The 24,869-nt window shown below is 46.7% G+C and overlaps 1 long non-coding RNA gene across 2 annotated transcripts in view; it reads left to right on the top strand.

Annotated features, from left to right (window-relative positions):
- Positions 1-24,869, top strand: part of LOC138498563 (uncharacterized) — a 552,766-nt gene that overhangs the window by 53,377 nt on the left and 474,520 nt on the right. Inside the window, exon 2 of one of the 2 annotated variants that reach the window (XR_011278749.1) lies at positions 9,153-9,269. The exons of the other annotated variant lie outside the window; for it this stretch is intronic. This is a non-coding gene — a long non-coding RNA (uncharacterized lncRNA). The remainder of the gene's footprint in view (positions 1-9,152; positions 9,270-24,869) is intronic. 2 annotated transcript variants of the gene reach the window in all.

The raw sequence follows: 24,869 nt of genomic DNA, 5'->3' as shown, positions 1-24,869 counted from the left end.
AAAATAGTACTGCATTACCAGCAAACAATAGGGCTGGAATCTTGTCGCCAGCTACAGTGGGGACATTGGTCTGGTAGGCCAGGAGCTCATTAAATACTCCATTGATAAAGATACAGAATAGCTTAGGCGCCAGTACGCACCCCTGGAGTACCCCTTTCTCAATATTAAACCTTCTTGAAATGCTTCCATTTATGTCCCCAGAGACTGCTGCTGTATTATCTGAGTGCAGCTTCTCAATAGCATCCAGAAGCTGTGTCGGAATATGTAACCCTCTTAGGACCACCCATAAACGTGACCTAGGCACTGTATCAAATGCTGTCCTCAGGTCTACGTAACTTGCATAGACCCTAATTTTCCTGAGGACAGCACAATTATCGCAAACAATTCTTAAGCGTAAGCTCTCGTCGACAGTACTCAACCCACTACAGAATCCTGCTTGACGATGATTTATAATATTATTATCAGCAATCCATGACTCAAGGTGGGAGAGTATTTCTCTCGCATAGTCTTTTCCCCCTGCATCCAACAACAATATTGGTCGGTAGTTGGTAGGGAGTTCTCTTACTCCCTTTTTGTGAATTGGCAGTATCTTGTCCTGGGTCCAAGATTCTGGTACTGTATTATGTATCAATTTGGCATTGAATAACTTAATTAAATAAGGTCTGCAAATGACTGGTTCAGTGGTGTACAAGTCTATTGGAACCCTGTCCATGCCTGGAGCTTTCCCCAGCTTCTGGCTGAGCAGAGCCCTGCCTACTTCCTCATTTGTGAGCACAGGCAGTGGGTAATCATAAACGGCCTCCCTCGAGCTGCACCCTCTATTCTCTTTGGAAGCATCAGATGACACTATCTCTTCCTTATATAATCTAGAGAAGTACTCTACCCAAGTGGATTCAGTAATACAGCCTTGCAAGGAGTTGAGCCCATTTTTTTCCTTGCCCCCATTAGGCTCCAAAAAGCCCTTGAATCCCCTTTATCTATCGCCATTAGCAGAGCATTCCAATTACCCTCACACCAGGCAATTTTCTTGTTGTCCCTTAAGAGCTTGCAATACTCCATTCTAGTTACTTGCAGATTAGAGGTACCTGATATACTTTGCAATCTAGACTCACTTATCAACCTGCCTTTGGCAAGTCTACAGAATCGTACAAAGTGCTCCTAGACTCCATGGTTCTGTGTACCAATTTCTGCGGTTTGGAAAAGAAGGGCCCCAGCTTCCTGGTCAGCCTTTTGTGTAAATTAATTAGGGAAGCAGGATCCTTTAAATCCCTGAGGGAAAATTCATCTAACAATGGAACAGTTTCCTGATAAGCTAGGGACAAAGTATTAACCAAATCGAAGTTTCTCCTTTTAATGTTACATCTAGAATGGCCACTAAACACTGGTGGGACGCATGCCTCCGCATTCGAGGATTCTCCAGTGTCTAGCTTGCCCATGAAGGCTCCCTTTACCTCCAGAACCAAGGGATGGTGATCGCTTTCCATCCTGTGCTGAACACTGAAGTTTTTAACAAGGAGCCATGCCTCAATGTTTACCAGAATATAGTCTATTCTGCTTTGGGACTGCTAGTTTTCGAAAGTATGCATCGTTGAGTCATACCCAGGGAACCACCCGTTGCAAGCCCTAAGATTAGCTGAGAGAAATAGGGTGGCCATTTCCTCTGCATTCCTATACTGTCTCTTTCATTTCATTGAATTGAGGCTACCTATCCCCCAATGACTATCTTGCTCATTGAGGATGCCACCCATACACTCCAGGGGCTCATACTGAACATTTAAGTCACCATTGACTAAAATCCTCAGGGAGCCAGATTAACTGCTTTGCCACGAGCAGACCTTAGATAAAAGCACAGTCACTGCTTCAGGAAAGCCCCTATTTTAAAAGTTTATGACAACCATCATTGACTCATCCTTAAGTTTCAAATGCATTTCCAATATATCTGGGGAGTCATTCTCCATCACCTTTATCTATATGAACAACGCCATGTCCACCCAAGTCAGCAACCCTCTGCTTGGTCGGCCTTTGTTTCCTTGCCGTTCTGGAATTGAAAAGGTTGCATAACCTTTCAAGTGCGGGGCCTCAATTGCCCAGGTTTCCTGCAAGCGTATGATCCCATGTTCCATAATAAAGTTCAACCAGTCCTTATCAGTCATCTACTTTTTCACACCAGCAATATTCCAGGATACAACGCGCACCCCAGGCCTTTGATTGTCAAGGCTTCCAGGACATAGGTGCATTCCATTTTCCCCCACACCTATACCTGTGGTCTTCGGTATACTTATTAACTGTGCTGGGCCATGCCAAGGATGAGGTGCCCAACCCATCAGTCCACTGAATTGCTGGAGGACTCCCGGCTTAATTCAATCAGCCTGCTCTGAAGCCTGGATTGCCCCTCCAAGAGGGGTTTCGACCTTTTGTAACCCAAAACACGTGCTCCAGTAGTAACCTGTTGTATTGGTTTGACTGGGACATGCTGCGGTGGATGCCTCTCGCTCAACAGACCCAAGAGACGGTGAGCTGTAACTTGGCAATATGAAGCACTGTCTCCCACCCAGGTGTTATCATCCAGACTATCCCCATAGCCTCTAGGAGAACCCACGTGGCAATATTTTGATACTGATGGTTAAACCGCTTGGAGGAAGGGACCGCTGTTCCATTGCCAATTTGTCATGGACCTTCTTGGAATCTTTCATTCAGTCTTTAATTAAGTCCTCACCTTGTGGGCCTGCCATTCTCACGCAGGCTGTGATATTCTTTCGAATGACTGATAAGAATCCTCTTTTTTCCCTCAAGCAATGGGTAACTTTTTTAATTAAGCTATCCCCCTTCTCATGGTTTACTTCCAGGGATTTAGGTACATTCATCAAAAAGAACCAATCAGGCATTTCATTCCCAATAGTGATTCCACTTCGTCTTGGGCGAGGGTACAGTGGCCTACCAGTTGTCGGTTTTGTTTCATAGCCACGCCCAAGAGATCGCAAGATTGGGTCATTTGAACTTCAATGCCCCCCTGGGTGGGCCCCATCTTATTACTGCCAAACTCAGGACCCTTCTCGGGAATCGTTACCTTTGTCACAACTTGTTCCTGGACAATCTGCTCTTGTGGGACCAAGCCCGCCACTACCATATTAAGCCGTCTCAGTTCAATTCTCAATTCCTCGTTTTCTTTCTGCAGTGATGCCAGCCTCAAAGATATCATTTTGCAGTCCCACGGCAGTCCAGCTCTTCATCTATACCAAGCAAGGCCACGGCCGACTGCGATTGAGGATCATCCGGTCTTAGTACAGAGATCTCTTTAGGTACTGTCCCTGATCTCTCAAAATATCAAATCTTTTACTCATGGGGAACTCAAGGGATAAGTTATACTTGGGCTTGCACACCTCCCTCCCACTAACCCTCACCTCCCTGTGATGGAACCGTTGATAATAAATGGTTTACCTCTACACGGACATTAAAGGATTTCCCATTCTGCTGATTGGGATGATTGGGGACCTCACAGCCGGGTAGGATATTCCCCACTTCCAATAGAGCAGCCATACTAATTTTCGGTGTTCCTAAATTGGCCTTGGCTTTGTTAAGCATCCACTCTAAGCTTAATTTATGAAGTGGACGGTTTCTCAACCTTGCACATGAAGCGGCACCCACTTCCTTTTGCAGCAGGAAAACCAACTCGTCCTTAACAACCATGCTGCAATTAGAACCGGTTTTGGTTGTCTGGATACTCCTACCACTCTCCCCTTTCCCGAGGTTAAACACTAATGTCCTGCAAAAGCCCAGCAATTTTGTTAATCATTGCGTTGGCCTCATCAATTCGGTCCACAAACTTCGAGGCTCTTTTCCCTGCTGCATGATTACACAGTGGACTGGCATCCTTCCGCTTAGACATGTTTAAGAAATAAAAACAAAATTCTATATAATCACTTAAAGACGTAAGCTGTATATGCTGAATTAACAAAATGCTTACAGGTAGTGCAAAAATCACAAAAAACAGGTTAAAATAAAAACAATATAAAGTGGTTTTTTTCAAAGTGTGATAGTCAATAGTAATCACAGGGAAATGGGACCCAAGCCCATATCAATTTAGTTCAGTGGTTTGTGCAAGAAGCAAAAGTTAAAATCTGGGAGCACCGTTGTAACCCAAAAAGAAAAATGAGAAAAGAATATTCCTTAAAGAATGTTAAAAGGTTGTGATTCCCAATGTAAAACGTATAGGTTGATGTCCTGAGTCTTCGACCAAGACCAGAACCTAAATAATCTGGCCTTCTCAGTCACAATTTTCCAGAAAGACAAGTTGCTGTCACAGGTCTCTGCGCCTTAAAGGGCGAGACAAGCTCCTGGCGGGAAGCAGGAGCGGGAGAAGCTAGCGGAGGAGCCTCAAAGGGAAAGACAGTTCCTCCTTGTATGTTAATAAAGCAAGACATGCATAGTTCTTCTCTGGTGTCGCGTCCTTCTTTATAGTGCCTCAGGCATGGATAACAACTGGTGATGAGGCTGTTTCCAGTGCACTGAAGTCCAGTGAGCCGGCCAGTGATCCCACTGGGCTAGCTCATCCTCCCGAGGTGATACCACCTCCTCCGCATCCTCCCGCGAGCTGGCCTGTGATCCCACTAGGTCTGCTCATACCGCTGAGGCGGTCCTGCCTCCTCCATACACTCTCCGGGTTGTGCCAAACCAATAGCCTGCCTACCCCACCAGAGGCACGCCCTATCCTGGGCGCACAGCACTTCCACACCTGAGAGGCGTCCTGCATCCAGGAACTCTACAGTGCCAGCGATCCCGCCGGAGTGTACACAGACCCCACTGTTCTCTGTTTTGCCGCGCAGCTGAAAGCTGCAACGGATGCACATTCAGGACAACAGTAAGTGCAAGTAACGCCGCACGCAGCGCATCCACAGACAGAACAGCAATCCTGCCACCTACCTATCCTGCCACCACAGCAAGGTGGTCCAGGCAACCCATGGCAGTGAACCACACACGCTTTGACTACAAAGAGCCAACCTACTGGTGCTAAGGCCTCAGCACAACTCTCCACACCAGAAACGTCCCAAGGCGCACGCTGTGTTACACAACAGCTACACCTTCAGCGCTGAGGCCCCTGGTCACAGCGAAAAAGGTGCCACCACGTTAAACAACACCCACACCAGCCACTACTTGGAGAATACAGAGGGTTGGCCAACACCACGACCCAGACATCTGCCATCATAAGCAACCCCGGAACACCGCCTCCCACACCCACATCCAAGGCAGCCTTACTGCGCATGCCACTCCCGTTTACCATGACACCCCAAGCGGACAAAGGCCTGAGCGGAGCCGAGACACACCCCAGACACATCATTGCCTATGCAAACCGAGCCCTATCAGTCACAGAATCTGCATATTCGCAGCATAAAAGGAAACCCTGGCGGCCGTGTGGGCTTGTGAGCACTTCCATAACTTCATCATCGGGATGAAATTCACATTCATCACAGACCACCAGGGTCAGCTATCACTTTTTGGCAATCCGCGCACAAAAATGCTACCAAGGATAGAGAGATGGGCTATCGGACTGCAGGAGTACGACTACACCATCATCCACAGGCCAGGAGGTGACCAGAATCCAGCAGACTACCTCTCCTGCCACCCAGAAGGGGCACCAACTACTTGCAGAGGCGACATAGAATACATCAACTATGTAGCCGCCAATGCTTTGCCACCTGCAATCTCACTTGAAGCCAAGCGCGCAATTGTAAACCACACAGGGGTGTGCAAAGAAGAAATATAAAGACTTGCAAGAGTGCATACAGAGCTGGCACTCAAGTACCACTCCATCTTATTGAGAGGATGCCGGATAATCATCCCTGCAACACTCAGAGCCGAGGTCATCAGAGTGGTGCATGAAGGTCACCGTGGTGCTGACAACACGAAACGACAGTTGAGATGTAATGTATGGTTTCCCATACTCAGAGGAGCACCCATCAAACTGCACATTGACTAATCCATCAGACCACCTACAAGAGGCAGTCTCGAAAAAAGCTTGACCAGCTACTACATAAGAGCATTATAGAACCAGCGATGGGCCCCACTCTGTGGGTTTCCCCAGGTCATCGTACCCAAAGAAGGCAGATGCCAACGTCTATGCGTGGACATGAGGTTGGCCAAAACCGCCATACCAAGGGAACGTCACCCCGGCCCATGCATTGAGGACATGATCGTTTTACTCAACAAATCAATAATGTTCTCAAAACTTGATTTACTTCAAGGATACCACCAGCTCGAACTTCACCCAGAGTCAAAAAGCATTACCACCGTCGCTACCCACAAAGGTCTTTTTCGCTATAGACGCCAACATTTTGGCATCTTGTCTGCTGCTCAAATTTTCCAAGAATCATAAAACAAATAATCAGACCGATCAAGGGCGCTCTCAACTACAGGGACGATATCCTTGTATTCTCAAATCGCAGGAAGACCACAACATGCCAGCCCTACACGAGGCCGGGCTAACACTCAGCCTGGACAAGTGAAGGTTCAGCAAGAGGAAACTGACATTTTTGGGCCACGTTTTGACGGACAATGGCATGACTCCTGATCCCGACAAAGTTAGCACTGTTACAACCTGCAAGCACTGGCGCAAGCAGGAGACTTACGGTCGTTCCTCGGCATGGCCGCCTTCTGCGCATGCTACATCCCACACTATGCGTCCCTGTCCAAGCCCCTGAGAAGATTGCTGCAAAAAGATACCACATTCGATTGGTCAAATGACTGTCAGAGAGCTTTCGACTCCATCAAGGTATCACTGGCTGAAGCACGCCACCCGGCATACTTTGACCCCAACTGGCATACATAAATTATGGTTGATGCCAGCCCGGTGAGACTTGGGGCCATCCTGGCACAAACGAGCGGAGCCGAGACACACCCCAGACACATCGTTGCCTATGCAAGCCGAGCCCTATCAGTCACAGAATCTGCATATTCGCAAGCATAAAAGGAAACCCTGGCGGCCGTATGGGCTTGTGAGCACTTCCATAACTTCATCATCGGGATGAAATTCACATTCATCACAGACCACCAGGGTCAGCTATCAGTTTTTGGCAATCCGCGCACAAAAATGCCACCAAGGATAGAGAGATGGGCGATCGGACTGCAGGAGTACGACTACACCATCATCCACAGGCCAGGAGGTGACCAGAATCCAGCAGACTACCTCTCCTGCCACCCAGAAGGGGCACCAACTACTTGCAGAGGCGACATAGAATACATCAACTATGTAGCCGCCAATGCTTTGCCACCTGCAATCTCACTTGAAGCCATTGCTGCTGCATCCACTGCCGACCCATCCATGGCTTTGGCTATCAGCCAGTCTAATAATAACAAATGGAAAGACTATAAGCGCGCAATTGTAAACCACACAGGGGTGTGCAAAGAAGAAATAGAAAGACTTGCAAGAGTGCATACAGAGCTGGCACTCAAGTACCACTCCATCTTATTGAGAGGATGCCGGATAATCATCCCTGCAACACTCAGAGCCGAGGTCATCAGGGTGGTGCATGAAGGTCACCGTGGTGCTGACAACACGAAACGACAGTTGAGATGTAATGTATGGTTTCCCTTCTTGGAGTCACTCGTTGACAGCTGGGTCAAGAACTGCCTGCCTTGCAATGCACAGCACAGGAGGAAGCCCCCGTCCCATTACAGCCGACCCACATACCAGACCAGCCATGGGACAGACTAGCTGTCGATTTCTACAGTCCGATGGAGTTAGGCGAATACCTACTACTATTTATTGATGAGTACTCGAGATTCCCCATCGTCAAGAAGGTGACACCGACGGCATACCCCCAAGTGGGCGTGACATTTGATGAAGTACTCAGCGAGTGGGGCATCCTGCGGTCCATCAAATCGGACATCGGCCCCCCCTTCAACAGCCACGAATTTGCAGCTTTTGCCAAACACATGGCTCACACATCAAAGGATCACCCCCAGATGGCCACAGGCCAACGGAATGGCTGAACGTTTCATCGCCTCCATTAAAAAGACAGTCCATAGGGCTCGCATAGAAGCCACCAACCCACACCAAGCACTGTGCAGACTATTGCGAGACTATCGGAACACGCCCCATGAAGCCACCAACAAGACACCCACAGAATTGATGATGTCCGCACCTGCATCATGAGAATGTCCAGCGCACCAGCGAAAACAGACGCAGACGTCATAAGGAGGAACACCGAGAGAAAAGAACGAGCAAAAATAGACTCAGACATGAGAAGGGGAGCAGTGCACAAGGACTTCCAAGTTGGAGATGAGGTCCTCGTTCAACAAACCATGACAAAGAAAACTGATGAGAGATACTTGCAGAAACCACTGAACGTTGTTGCCATCAAGCGGACCATGGTGACACGTCAAAACTCAGAGAGCGAGAAGTCACGAGGAACAGCTCGCAGCTCAAACATGTCTGGTCCCTGGGAAAATATACACCTGGGAAAATAGACAGCTGGGAATATAGACACCATTACTCCTGGGAAAGATGTACCCATTGACCCAGTGTTTAATTAAGTTTCATGTTTTAAAATTTGCTATTTCCTTGTAAGGTTCCCTGGAAAGGTTTGGGCCTCAACTTTTGTATTCAGCAAGCTGGTGGGATCCCAAGCCAAGACCAAGGTAAAGAACAGGAGTCGTGATTGGGTGGAGGGAAGAACAACGGTTTAAATCCAAAAGGAACAGGAGTCGTGATTGGGTGCAGGAACAAACAATGGTCTACATCCAACATTCTAAACTGCCTTTCATTTTAGAAACTATCTGTTCAGGTCATGTTTTTTATGTCTCCTGAATTTTGGGCCTAGGGTCTTGTGAAAACATCATTTCAAGAAGAAAGCCTTTCCTCGAGTCAGGTTTCAACATTTGAATAAGTTTGTGTTTCAACAGTACAAGAGAGCAGCAATAATTCCTCTTAAATCCGTCATTCAAGCTAAGTACCTTTTTGAAGAGAAAAGATTCTTAACTCTGTTTCTTCCTTAACAGAAACCTTCCGTTTGATTGTTGTTACTTTTGACTTGACTCTGGTTTATTGGGGGTTAACTGTTTGCAAGCTGACACGTTGGGTGCCTAGCGCATGAGGCGGGAGAGAGAGTCGCTCACCAGAGCGTGATTCCTTCCTAATGTTTTGCTTACCTTGGTAGATTCCTGTTTGTCGCGAACCGTCCCTGGAAGAAGGCAGCAGCTGTATTGCATTCAACAAGCTTCGATGAAGTAGAGGAATCCAGTTCGTGTTGAAAACTCTGGCTTCGCGTATTGAGGTGAGGGTAGGATTTTCTTTCCAGACTTCCTCCCTGTGACACGGTAAGCGAGCGAGCACGTTTTTTTTTTCTCAGCGTCATGTTATTTTTTAACTCTAATTGAGCGGCGATGTAGAACTGCAACGTATATTTTATTTCCTGTTTTCCCATTACTGCGCCGGTGCGCAGCGACTGAGGGTGTTGCAGTCTACGCAGCACAATAACTTAGCCAACAACCTTTCTTCCGTAGTCAGTTTTTGGAGAGTAGCACGGGCACTAAGTGCTGCCTCAGTTTGGTTCATTCCATTACAGTCAGAAAACCACAAACTTAATGTTTTTTCACACTAAGGTGGGAATTAGTAACTTGTGATTTTTAAAAGATACACACTGAGAAAATCCTTTCATGAACTTCAAACTAAAGGTTGGGCTGTCAATACAAATGTAAGTTAAAGTTAGCTGGAGTGGACTCAGTGCTTCAGATATCTCCAGCTTTGTAAAGGCATGTGTGACTGATTATTTTGTGGAAGAATTCAAAACCCCAAAAAAGAAAGATTCTTCACAACTCTCATTGAACACTATCAACTCAGTATCCTAAGGAAATCAATTGTGCCCAGTCCAAAGAACTCAACCTTTTTGAGACTGTTCATGCGGATCTATTAGAAAGCTGTTTACTAGGCCCATCTCCAGTTGAGAATTTAGGGGTACACACTTTTTTTTCTGAGAATTCATGATTCAATTGATTAAAGGTTTTCACAGATATTTGAAAGAAGGAACTGAGTATAAGAGTGTCATGAGTTTATTTGTTTAAGAACAAAATCGACAATCCTCTAGGCAGTTGCAGAGGAGGTTTCAGATAATGAATGTGAGTGGCAGAGTATATACAGTTGGATAAAAAAAGTGAAGGTTACTAATGTAATTTAAACCTCTCATCTATGCAGAGACCGGAAGAAGATAGAGGTTTCAGTGTCTGAGTTTGTTATTTTCTCCACTTCCCCTTTCCCCCCAGGGTGTCTCGAATTCAGCTGTTTAGATCTGTTGAGAGTGCAACATCTTAGTAGAATTGTGGGACTCAGCAGCTCCTGCGTTGGATTGAAGACAGGTCATGACAAAACACCTCATCAAACAGGAAGAACCAGAAACAAGATGGCCGCCTGAATGTGGAGCTCCATTCCCCAGCTATAAATCCTTCCAATTATTTCTGCTGCCACATATGCCCACCTGAATCAAACCAGACGACAGGGTGCAGGAAACCGAGATATGTCTCCCTCTCCGAAAATGGTGAGAAACCGACAACTGCAACGAGAGATATTCCACTTCTGGATCTGCCTTCCCCGTCGCTGGTGGAGCGCACACTCGCCCACTGGAGGAGGAGCCTAGGCCTCCCCGGGACTCTATACCTTTGGCGAGGTAGGCAGCGAGCCACGACACGAATCCTCCAGGTGCTGGCTGTGGACAGGTGTGGATGAAGTGCCCCCCGACATGAACACTAGTACCCCCTGATCAGCGAGCCAAGTAACAACATCAGCAGCACAGTGAGGGGCCCGTCTGCCGGGCGGTGGTAAGCTCACCGGTCAGACCCCCCAATCTGAATAGAACGTTGGGAAGCTTCAATCGTGCGGGATAAGATAGGAGAGAACTCCCTGTCAGCCGGCCCCAAGAACAAGCGCCTCTTCAGAGCGGCAGAGCAGGTGGCTGTATCCCACGAGGCTGCACCACTATCCGCAGGTGCGGATCATGGAACCATCAGGTCTAGCAACATACCACGGAAGCCTGCGCTGCCACGAAGTGAAAGCCTCTGATCAACATCCTCTGACAGAAAAGGCAAGGTAGGACAATCAGCACACCCTGTCCCTCATTAAACCCCAGGGCCCACCGCCCTCTGGCACCACAACAGATGCTGCTCACTGGAAACATATTGCTCCAAAACAACCGGAGGGAGGATTGGTCACCGGCTCCCCGCTAATAGACGGCAATACGGTCGAAATCTGTCCATCCTGGAGTTGAATTGAGAGGTAGAGACAAACGTAATACCGCCCAACACTCTAAAATCCTAAGCTGCCTGCATTACTCGAACGACACATATCACATGTCCGAGTACACAATAGTACGAGCTTGCGGCCACGCCATAAGAACCAGGACATAAACAGAGCACAGTGCAACCTGGCGTAGTCAAAGTAATGTGGTGCCGCTGTGGGCAATACTTGCCATTATCCGTGCAATCGGCCCAAAGGGTGCGAGGAGCCCCCAGCCAGTTCGGTTATGCTATAAACAGCATTGATAAGCTGCTGGTCAAGGGATAATGACAACTCAAACATAGGAGTGACATCCAAGATCCTCCCCACCTCAAGCACAAACTAACACAGTTTGAGCCAACAACACAGACCCACCTGCATTGCTTGAATGGCACATAACTCATGTCTAAGTATATCGCAATACTGGCTTGCAGCCCACGCTGTAAGACCCGGGACACAAATAGGGCGCAGCACCCCCAGTGTGGTCAAGGCAGTGTGGCTCCGTCGCAGGCAATACCTGAAACAATCTGCACAATCGGCCCAAAAGGTGCGAGCAGTCCCGCCCCAAACCAGTAACGCTATAAACAGCATTCATATAAACAGCATTAATAAAGAAATCAGCTAAGGGATATTGACACACATGGCTTAGGGGTGACAGCCAAGATCCTCCCCGCCTCGAGCGCAAACTAAAGCACAGCCTGACCAAACAACACGGATCTGGAGTGGATACACTATCCACACATCATAGCGGGGCGATACAAGGATATTAATACATCTAGATCACTGAAGACAGTAACAAATATCTAGAGTCAACACGCTTGAGATTTCTGTATCTGTATTACTAAATCAGCGCCATGACCAAAGGGGCCAGCAAGAAGAAAGGCCAAATTGACTCATTCACTGGCCCGAGACCCTTGACCCCTGAAGCCCCCCCCCCCAGCAATTCACAAATACAAGGAGGAGAAGAATGCTCAAGGGATGATCACCTATTGCAAACTATGCAAAATGGATTCATGGCCATTAACGTCAAACTAGACGATATTGTTGGTACAATCTATTAGCAAAGATTGAAAAAGAAAGTGGACGCATCACGGAGGCTGAGTCGCGAATAAGTACGAATGAAGACCCGGTATCACGCCACGATCGCACACTGAATGCCATCCAAACAGAATTGAAGAAAGTGGTGAATAAATTTGAGGATTTGGAAGCAAGGTCTTGGCGCAACAATATCTGTGTGACGGGAATTCCCAAAACTGCAGCCAAAGGCCCCATGGAGCCATTCATGGAGAACCTCTTAAGGAAACTGTTTGAACCCTCAGAATTTTTTCTTGTTGAGAGGGCACATCAAACACTTGCCCCCCCCTGCGTCCAGGAGCCCTCACCCCCAAGAACAAGAATTGCCAGACTGCTAAATTACCAGGATAGAGACACAATACTCAGACTCGCGAGACAAAAGGGCTCACTACAATTCAAATCCAATAGAAGATCCTACGATGCTGTAAAATTCCTTCTTTGGGCCCGTAAGGTCCTGTACTCTCTAAAGTATCCAGCCAAGCTGAGAATTCAGCACGGGGCAGAGCTCATTTCTTAGAGGATCCAGCACATGCAATGTCCTATGTAGAGGCATCCATACCTATTCCACCACGGCAACCACGCCCAAAGACTGATGTACCACGCAACAACAAGGAGGAACAACGGAATGACAATGATTGAAAAGGGTGAATGCGCACACAACTTAACCGGAATGCTTCGGTTATCTACAGTAATAGCAACGGACAAAATGAAGAAGACCTGGGTAACGTTGAGCTAAACACAAGGTGAAGGCTGACGGCATTGCCCCCCTGGGATTATCCATAAGGTTTGAATGGTTGCATCATCGAGTTGAGGTTGATGGTGAGGGTGGGGGGCAGGAAGGAATGGTACTGGGGAGATCACGTTTGATCAAAGTTTGAAAAGTATGGGCCGATAATAGCCCTGATGTTAACGGGGGAAAAGTTGAGAAACAAAGTGGCAAAGGCAATGCAAATAAGGACACATTAATTAATAAACTGTTGGTGAAACAATGGGATGCAAAGGGATAATGGAATTGGTAATGCGGTATGGCTCCTCTACCTAAATGGATTTCAAGAAATGTGAGAGGGCTAAACAACCCGATTCAAGCAAGAAAGATTTGGGCATACTTAGACCGACACGCACCTAACATAGTAATGCTCCAAGAACCCCACACTTTGGATGTAACTCATAAACAAATGGCACATAAGTGTTGTAGGAATAGTTTATATACAAACTACTCATCACAGGCGAGGGGAATTATAACATTAATACACAAGAACATTGACTTTGTGGCAAAGGCAATGCAAATAAGGACACATTAATTGATAAACTGTTGGTGAAACAATGGGATGCAAAGGGATAATGGAATTGGTAATGCGGTGTGGCTCCTCTACCTAAATGGATTTCAAGAAATGGGAGAGGGCTAAACAACCCGATTCAAGCAAGAAAGATTTGGGCATACTTAGACCGACACGCACCTAACATAGTAATGCTCCAAGAACCCCACACTTTGGATGTAACTCATAAACAAATGGCACATAAGTGTTGTAGGAATAGTTTATATACAAACTACTCATCAGAGGCGAGGGGAGTTATAACATTAATACACAAGAACATTGACTTTAAGGTTGGATCAAAATGCATAGATCAGGAAGGCAGGTACGTAGTGGTATCAGGCACCCATAATAACAGAACAATAGAGCACAATGAGCCAGTGGATGGAGGATGACAACAAACTCTTATTCACCAAACTGTTCACAACATAATTAATTTACACAATGAGCCAGTGGATGGAGGATGACAACAAACTCTTATTCACCAAACTTATTCGCAAAGTAATATTCACAAATTACACACCCTCTGTAAGGAGAGTATGAGTGAGAATGAATGATGGGGAGAAGAATGTGAGCAGAAAAGTGTGATTATTGTAAATCTTGGAATTTGTATAAAGAACTTTGTGATTATCATATAATATGTTGTGACAAATTTGGTGAATAAGGGTTTGTTATCCTCCATCCGCTGGCCCATTGTGTTATATTGTTCTGTGTGATTACCTGTAGGACCAGGGATTAATTTCAGGTACCCACTTTTGTTTAGATACCATTAATAACAGGGCATTGATCCTAGTAAACACATATGGTCCCAATGCAGACAAACCTACATTCTACATTAAGGTAGCGACCTTGATCAGCCAGACCCCTAATGCCCCCATATTATGAGGGGAGATTTCAATACTACACTGGATCTGTCCATAGACAGATCAAGCACCAAATATAGACTTACGACCAAGACCTCCCACATGATAAAACAGATTATGTCCCAATACGGTTTAGTAGATATTCAGAGAACAGAGGACCCAACCTCCAGGGAATTTACATACTACTCTACAGTACATGATGCCCACTCTCAGATTGACCTATGGCTAGTGTCTGATCATGGGCAGATAAAGTGTGTGGAACCACAATACTACCACGCACATGGTCTGATCATTCACTCATAGTACTTGAAACACGATAGAGCTACTCAACTATTCCAACATTTACATGGAGAATGCCCCCAACAGCACTACTAGACGATTCCCTAGTGGAAACACTCAGGATTGACATAGAAACATTCTTAACTGAAAATGAGAACTCTGTGACCAGAATTTCCACGGTGTGGGAGACATTCTAAGTATGGTTCCTTGGTGCAATGATATCAGTGACATCTTGCACATTAAAATCCACTAGAGGAGAACTTAGGGAAACCGAAGCCGGCCTAAGAGATCTAGAAAATGAACATAGTAGAGCAAATGATAGAGCATTGCTGGGCCTAATCAAAGGCAATCGGCAGAAGGTTTGCGACCTGGCTGATTGAGAAACACGGTTTATTACAAAGAGGGTGCAGGCTAGGCGATATGGGGAAGCGGACCGCCCAGGCCGGCTTTTATCTGGGATAATTAAAGGTGAGCGGGAGGCACAACACATAAGTGGGATCACAAAACCCGATGGGCGGATAACCATCCACCTTGACGAAATTAACGCCATGTTTCAGGATTATTATCAAACACTGTATTCAAACAATGACAAGGTAGCAAAAGGTAAAGTAGAACAATACCTTGCACAAACTTATCTACCTATCCTGGATAAAACATCCAACACTAAGTTAAGTTTCCCAATAACAGTGGAAGAAATTAGTGAAGCCATAACCTCACTGGCATTGAGCAAAGCTCCAGGCCCAGACGGCATCGGTATCAAACTGTATAAAGCTTACAAAGACATCCTTGCCCCTAAATTGCTTAACGTATGGGAGGAGGCCTGCACTACTGGAGCACTGCCACCATCTCTTACAGAGGTGGTAATAACAGTCCTTGCAAAGCCAGGGAAACCCCCTAACAAATTGTCCTCATACCGCCCACTCTCTCTGATAAACTCAGATGCAAAAATAATAGCAAAAACACTAACTAACAGATTATTACCCTACATGCCTGAACTGGTTCACCCAGACCAGGCGGGATTTATACCTGGAAGATCGGCTGCCCTAAATCTGAGACAGCTATTTGGTACTATGGCACAGATTAACCCTGAGATTCCGGCAGCTGCTATGATACTTGATGCCTAAAAAGCTTTTGACTCAGTATCATGGAATTTTCTATTTGGGGTCCTGAGACGGATGGGACTTTGGGAGGGATTTGATGAATTTGTAAAGCTACTGTACATCGACCCTAGAGCCAAGATACGCACTAACAGGAACTATTCTAAGACGATTATGCTTGCTAGAGGGACCCGACAAGGATGCCCATTCTCCCCACTGCTGTTCGCATTAACAATTGAGCCCTTCGCAAGCAGAATCTGTGAGTTCCATAGCCATGGAGGGATACACATACAGGGACACCCACAGATTATATCACGATATGCGGACGATACTCTCATATATCTGAAACACCCCGAAGAAAACATAGCGCCAATCCTCACTGAAGTCGACATATTTACCCAGCACTCAGGATATTAAATGAATGCGACAAAATCGGAACTCTTCCCATTTAACGATAAAATTACTAAACCAACGCAGTTACATGGGATGTAGTGGGCGGGTAACACAGTGAAGTACCTCAGGGTCAGGGTTGCCTGATCACATAAACTTCTACATGAACACAATCACGCAAACTACCTCATTGCACTTGAAAATAAACTTGCCCTATGGGGTAACCTCCCACTGTCATTGATAGGCTGAATTGCCATCCTGAAAATTATAGTAGCCCCCAAAGTACTGTACTTTTTCAACACCATCACTATCTGGCTGGGGTGACAATATTTCAACTCGCTTCGCAAACTAGCTGTGGGGTTTGTTTGGGGTGGTAACACAGCCTGGGTAAAATGGGAATCCCTAATTGAATCTTATCACCGGAGGGGTCCCAGGGCCCCCGACTTTGAGCTGTATCATTTAGCGGCTCAAGCCCACTATGCTGGGCTCTGGTACGGACCGGGTAACAAATATTCCCACATCGACCATGAAAAGCAGTTGGGAGCCCCAAACAAAATAGAAACCACACTAATATGCACACACAGAACAGACCCTTGTCCAATTGACCCATTACGCATTACATTGGATGCCTGGAGACGTATAATGGTTAGACTCCAAATTAAAAACTCATATAGCAGGAACATTCCGCTATGGCACACCCCAGACCTCCTCCCAACCATGGACATTGATGTCCCAATGGCGTGGGACCCTGATAAGACGATGCTACTAGGTGACCTCTTCCCAGAAGGAAGATTTGTCACGATAAATGAGTTTAAAGATAAACTAGGTGACAACCCAGTGAAAATACTGCAATACTATCAGATGAGAGCCGCCGTAAGACAAAAGTGGCCATTTTACCCAGCTGAACCCGAAATCAATGAGTATATGGAAATGGTGACACAAAACAATAATAGAAAAAAACTATTGGCGAGACTGTACTCTAAGTTACAAGAAGGGGGATCCCCAGACAACTACACTCATGGAACAATGGAGCAGAGATACTGAGTCCGAGATAGATGAATATAAATGGCAGAAAATGTGCACCTTGACCAGAGAGGTATCGCTTAACACACAACTGTGGTTAATACAATACAAGATCCTGAATAGGATTCATTATACCTCCTGTATATCACAAGATTCAACCCACAAAATATAGAACTCTGCCCGAAATGTAATGCAGTAGATGCTGACACTATACATATGTTCTGGAACTGCCCTCCGATAGCTGACTTTTGCCAGAATAGTGCACGAACTCTAGACGAAATAGTGGACATCCCCCCGATGCCTCAGCCGTTAAAGTACCTTCTAGGCGATATTGGCAAGGCTGACATTAAGGTCCGTAGACTATTCAACATAGGCTGTATAAGCACCAAAAAATGCATACTAATTAAGTGGAAAGCAAAAGAGGCACCGACATTGAAACAATGGTTCATTGAAATGACACATGTGAATGAAAATGAGGAGGGATATGTGCAAACTATGGTAGCAATGGCAAAACCCAAAAGATGTATATACCCCATACCATTTGTTTATGGAAAAGAATACCTAAAGTAACAACTAGTACGGAACACAAAATTTAACCAATGATCTGGACTAATTACGTGAAAGTAAATACATTGGATGTATGAATGTGATTGTACCAGAGTGCATACACCGAAAACATTGTAATATTGAATATGCACCTGACTGTACCTCTTGTATACTGATGCCACTTGTTAAATAAAGTTTAAAAAAAAGAAAAAAACAAACAGGATGAACCGGAGATACCCCCACCGGAACCAGACCCGGAGCCAAGAGAGCAGCGGGACGACTTGTGGAGACCCCATGAACTGGATACACTCGCGGTATCAGAATCGTCAGAGTCAAGCGGGAGGAGTACATGCCCCCTGCGTGTGACCAGAAGATCTGCTCGGCTGGTGGTCAGAACCTGACGTCAGAACATTTGTCCGGGGGTGATGTCACAGGTCTCTGAACCTTTAAGGGAGAGACAAGCTCCTTGAGGGAAGCGGGAGTGGGAGAAGGAAGGGGAGGAGCCTGAAAGGGAAAGGCAGTTCTTCCTTGAATGTTAATAAAGCAAGACGTGCATAGTTATTCTCCGGTGGTGCGTCCATCTTTATAGTACCCCAGGCACGGATAACAGTTGCCAGTGTTCCATAAATCAGTAAAACAATAGGTCAGGAAAATGCCCGCAATATCCACAAATAAATGCACAAAGGGCACGTATACTCTCCCAGAGCGGTTACAATCTCATTCAATTCAGCCTAGCTCCCTCAGAACTCGTGCTAAGGGCAAGGCACGTCGGACAGCTTTGGAGGGCCGATGTAGTCAGTCTCCCTCCCCTTTGCCCTGCAGCACTCTGTGCATTTTGCGCACTGGACGCTGGTTTTTCCAAACCTGGAGCTATGAAATCTTGAGCTCGGCGGCTGTAGCTTTCTTTCCGCCTGCCACATGCCCCACCCCACTGGTGCCCCACACCACTTGTGCCATGCTCCACTGGTGCTCGCCACAGCACGGAGCCCGGTTTAAGGCCTTCCTCCTTACCACTACTCACTGATCTCAGTGGAGCACCAGGTTACTCAAACCCTTCCTTCTTAGTGATAGGGTGAACACAAGCGATGTGAAATGTTAATAGTGTTCTTTCAGTGTTTGTCTTCCCCAAAGGCCATGGGGGACCATCAAGAAATAAGTGCCTTGTAGGGCTCTCGACTGTGACATGCTTTCAGCTAAACACTTAATGATCCCACAACACAACACAGTATACTGATTAAACAGCACCTCCAACACAAGAGGTTTAATTAATACTTATTGCTTCAAAGCATCCAGTTCCGTTTCAATTCCGTTTGAGTGCAACAGGGCTTACACAAGTCCTCAACCAGGGAAGCCAACCGCCTGCAACAGCATAAAACATGTACACTACTCCAACTAAAATGTGGAAAACTCAGAGGTCCTTGAAACTCCTACGAGTCTGAGAATACCCCTGCAGGATGCCAACACCCTGCTCCCTTTTTTCCCCTGCAGGCTTAAATAGTTTCCTCACTTCACTTATCTCCTATAACCTCACAGAATTCATCATCTACTCAACACACACAAAGCTGGCAACACCCTGGGCCATTTGATTTCAAGCAGAACTCATGTCTCTGTGGAAAATCGAATCTGGGTGTCGTGGTCAGACCACTTTCCTATCCCCTTCACGTTCACTCTACCTCCCAAGATCCTCTCACTTGCTACACCTTGTCCTTGCCCCCAGCCAGACAAACCAAACACATTACAGACACAGCCTTAACACCACTCAAACTGTCCCCCTCGTCCCCTCCTTGCACATCCCTTCACTCTCCTCAACAGTTGCAACACCATCATCACACAGGCACACCACAAAATTGCCCCGTCAAATCACAGAAATCCTGCAGCCACCACCATAAACCATAGTTCAACAGCTCTCTCCTCTCTATCAAGCAGGTGTCATTATGCCTACCCCCGGGCATCCAGATCAAGCCCATCAGCCCCGGGAGCAGGCATCCAGACATTTACAAAAACCCCAGCAGCCCCAGCTAGGGGCTGTCTGGGTTCAGTCCTGGCGCCGTAGGCACCAGGCTCATAATAAAAATCAGTCCTGGCGCCATAGGCACCAGGCTCATAGACATTACTTACCTCATGCAGACCATGCTGCAAATAAATCCAAGCCAATGTGAGGCCTGGATGGGACTATTTTACTACAGGGACTATTTTTTACTTGGGAGTGGTCCTGGGGAACTTCTTTCGTGGGACTACTTTGGAGGCTATTTAAACCACACCCGAACAGCAGCACATGCTTCGTGTTATTCTGCATCCAGCAGCGTGACTCTCACCGTGCCTGCAGCCAGCATCCAGTCTTCTGCCACGCCCGCCTCAAATCCGGAGCTCCTAGAATAAAGAGGAAGAAAAGGACAAGGTTAGAAAACAAACTTATTTCAAATTCCTCACCTGATTCCGGATCCATTTCATCTCCCGACCTAGAAAGTACATCAGTCCTGCACGCGTCACTTCGCCAGCTCCAGCACGGCGCCATACTCACCAGTTCTCACAGCATCTTTCGATCCGGCACTGTCTCCATCATTTCTTCGCCGTACTCCGGCACCTAGGGGCACAAGAATAACAAGGTGAGCCAAGGGAATAAACAAATACCTCTTGCCACCATAGACTTACCCGATTTACCACTGGCGGTATTATTCTCCATATCTTCATATGCCGCATCTGTAAAGAGGGAGAAAAACAACACGTTAACGCATGCAATAGTTACCGGACAGCGTTGGGTAACACAGACTCTTACCTGAACGCCAGCAGCAGCTACGAGACCCTCTCACGAACTCAGTTGCAACTTAAGGAAGAAAGGGGACAAGAGTGAACATCGGGCACATTGAACTCTTTGAACTTGATACTTACCAATCCCGCCTGGGACTTCAGAGTCAATGCTTACCGGAACTCTCCCAACGCCTTCAAACCAGTGAAGTAACTGGTATCTACGCGACCCTGCAAGACACGCAGGATGGAGAGCTCATCTTTTAGAAACATAAGGTGAGGTTACTAAGGGGATATCGGAGGTGATTAGTGGGGGAGAGCGAGAACAGTTGGGAGGCCATCACTAAAACCCACAGGTGGCTAATCCCTGTTTCCACTTGCAGGAAAATACTTCTTCGGGTCCAGCAGACAATACTAGGCGGGCCAGTCCAGACAGTCATCTCTGCACTGCGCATCACGTTGACGGAGACCGCAGCTGTCCGGGTCCGATCGACACCCCTGTGGGGTCCAGGTGAGCGTAACAGAACACAAAGCCTTTCTAAAAATACCCACCCGGGTGTTATGGAAACCTCGGAAACCGACCAACTGGCCCAATTATTGGGGGAACTTAGGGCTGAAGTACATGCCGCTCACAAAGAGACTAATGCCCTCAGGAGAGAACTGATTGTCTCAAAGGAGCGCACTGATGATCTGGCTAGGAAACTACTGCAAAACCAAGCTGGGCAAACGCCCCTACCTGGATATGGGGGAAAACCAACCTCCGTTTCATCAAGCAATCCTGTGCAAGTGGTTTTAACAGGAAATATTCCGTTACCTCCACCCGAACGCTTTGCTGGGGACCCCAAAAGGTTCGCCGTGTTTATGAACCAATGCCGCTTGCACTTTTTATGCAGACCGGGAGCCTTTCCAAATGACCAAGCCAAAGTAGCCTTTGTATTGTCATATCTTAGTGGCAGCGCAGTGGATTGGTCCATTCCGTTAGTCAACCAGGATGATCCTCTTCTCCCGGATTTTCAGGGTTTTCAATGGAGCATGGAAAACTATTCGCCAGACACTCACAGGGTCAAGCCCTGGACAACGAACTTTTATCCTTACGACAAGGTAACCAGGATCTGCTAATCTATAGTGCAACCTTCAATAGGTTGGTGGTGGAAACCGGGTGGCCGGAGGAAAAACGAATTACATTGTTTCATCGTGGACTTCGGGGAGAACTCAAAGACGTCTTGGCTCAAGTTGTGAACCCACCTCAGGCTTGCACAGAATTTATAGACTTAGTGGTCCAGCTAGACCACCGACTTCAGAACCGAAAGACTGATCGAGCTAAGTTCGAGAATCGGGTATTGGTTAAACCCAACGTTGCCCCCAAAGGAACAGATGCATCTGAACCTATGCAGATCGGGGGGGGGTTAAAGGACCCTTAACTCAAAAGGAAAGAGAAAGAAGACGACAGATGCAGTTGTGTCTGTACTGTGGAACCTCTGGACATTTTCTACGGGATTGCCCTACAAAACCACCCAAGAAGGTGGTAGGAGTTGCTGATAAAAGCCACATAGAGTCTGATTCAGGAAACGACCACGCCCGACAAGCGTAGAGGTCCGCTTGCCGAGCTTAAAGAAGGACACTCAGACCTTGCATCTGATCATCCCAATGGTCCTACTTGATCCCAGGCAGCCATCACGTATGCACGCAGTAAGGGCATACATAGATAGCGTGGCCGTAGGAAACTATATGGACCACGAATTGGTGTCAAGGATGAATCTACCTCTTTGCAAAAAGACCACTTCGGATGTCATCACCACAGTTGATGGAACTGAGATTGCCTCGGGGCCTGTAACTCATTCCACTACAGAGATGACACTGTTGAGTCAAGATGGGAATCGAGAGACTATTGTGTTTGATCTAATCAAAGCCCCACAGTTCCAGATAATACTGGGGATGCCATGTTTGGAAACACATAATCCTTGTATAGAATGGCGAGAGAAGAGAATAACCTTCCCGGATTGTGCACACACCTGTTACCCGGAGAAAACTTTGAACAAAGGCCTGGCTACAGTCGTTAACCCAATCGTGCAGTTACCTCAGGAATACCAAGAATTTCAGGATGTTTTTCAAAAAGAACAGGCCAATACATTACCTCCTCACAGATCATATGATTGTCAAATCGACCTCCTACCCGGTGCACAACCCTCATGCAGTAGAATCTACGCCCTCACGGAACCTGAAAATCTTCACCTACGGCAATACTTGGACCAATACCTTGCTAATGGCTTTATTCGTCCTTCCAAGTCTCCTGCATCCTCAGCTTTATTCTTCGTGCCAAAAAAGGAAGGTGACCTTAGAACTTGCATAGATTACCGCGCATTAAATCAGATTACGGTAAAAAACCAATACCCATTGCCTCTGATCCCCGAATTACTAGACCAAGTAAAGGATGCTTGTATCTACACTAAGTTAGATCTCCGAGGGGCATATCATCTGGTACGTGTCAAGAAAGGCGACGAATGGAAGACTGCCTTTCGCACCAAGTACGGATTATTCGAATATCAGGTGATGCCCTTCGGGGTTTGCAATAAACCCTAGAATTTGGGAATACAACCTTGTGTCTGGCGTATCAGTTTGTGTGTGGTGATTGTGCCTTGTTTCCACAAACAATGGTCCCTCAGGGGCCCCTTCAGAAGTCCAAGCACTGGTTCTCTCCAAGCTGGACTATGGCAATGCTCTCCTCACTGGACTTCCTAGCAGCACTTGTGCCCCCCTCGTGCAAGCCATACAAAAACATAGCAGCCAGACTCCCCCTCCTCCTACCAGAATATTCACATATCACCCCAGCTCTTGCCGAGCTCCAATGACTTCCCATGCCTCAAAGAATTGCCTTCAAAAGACTGCATTGTTTTCAAAGCAATCCATCACAAATCTCCATCTTACCTTCATGACAAACAAAACCCAACACCCACACTAAACACCAGACAAGCAAGCCAGCATCTCCTTTACATTCCGCAAGCTAACATGCACACAAATACATTCCACAAGCTAACATGCACACAAAAGCAAGCATTTACCCACTGGACACCATGGGCATGGAAAATCATACCTCTTCACATGCACACTTCACCCTCCACAACCACTTTCAAAAAGAGTCTCAAAACCTACCTGTTTCCCTACACGTAACCCTGCTCCTACAACTCCCTTCTTCTACTTGTCTATCCTAAACTTTCAATCCTATCCTGAAAACATTTTGTAACTTCTGTTTCACCTTCCATCTTTTTAACCGTTGAACCTTGTAAAGAGCTCCTAGACCCAGTGGTTAGGGCCAGCGCTGAACAAAAATTGTAATAAAATAAAATAAAGGCAGGGCGGAAGATATCACCACCCCCTCACCTGTACCTTGAAGCTGAGGCTGATTGGGCACTCATACTTCCATTTAACTCTCCTTCTTGGCTAGGTGTACCACCCCTTGTCTTCTGCCTCTTCATCAGGCATGCCCAGTGCCTCTTCATCATACTGTCCCCCTACCTCCTGTATTCACAAAGATTGCCCTACCCCAGACCTTGTTGCTGCTGCTTTAAATTTTGCACCTGGAGGGCCATCAATATACCATTGTCAGCCTCCTTCTTTTTGCCCCTGACATGATACACAATAATTTGCAACCAAACTTTACTCAGAGAAGGGCTTTGTCTGCCACCCAACACAAACTATTTTGAGCTGTTGTCGCACCTTAGGGAACAGCCCCTGCACAAATGCTAATGCTTTCTGTGGCATCTCAGCCAGCATATGTATTGATAAATGATGCATGAAAACAACCTTTAAACAATGGAGAAAATCGACTGGTGATTCATCTGTAATGAAGGTGCTGATTCAGCACCAGACAGGGGGGCACACCTATCATTTGTGGGAATAAGGGAGGATGGGGCGAGAGAGAGAGAGGCTCTCGCTTCACCCCACGGCAGTTTCAAATCGCCCCTTGGCCAATGGGTATGGGAACAAGCATGCATAATGGAGGGTCACACCAAGAATAGCCAATCAGATGGTAAATTTTGATGTCCCTGGAAAGTAACAAGCCCACAGAGTGTCCATAATAGTGTTCGCGAAGGTTAACAATGTGGCAGGTGCCGTGTGAATGTCTCCCTTTCCCACTCGTTCAGGGTGTCTCCTGTTCATTTCTTTCTGGTGCTGACCAATGGCAGATGAATAAAGACCCGGAGGTCAGCACAATTATGGTATAACTAATTGCAAACTGTTTGCGGGGAGGAGCGGGAAACAATGTGGCGCCACACGGGTG

Source organism: Ambystoma mexicanum, chromosome 5q (genome assembly GCF_040938575.1).
Source record: "Ambystoma mexicanum isolate Mex_15411 chromosome 5q, UKY_AmexF1_1, whole genome shotgun sequence".
NCBI classification, from domain to species: Eukaryota; Metazoa; Chordata; class Amphibia; order Caudata; family Ambystomatidae; genus Ambystoma; species Ambystoma mexicanum.
Note: the sequence above shows the minus strand (reverse complement) of the source record. Positions and strands in the feature narration are given on the sequence as shown.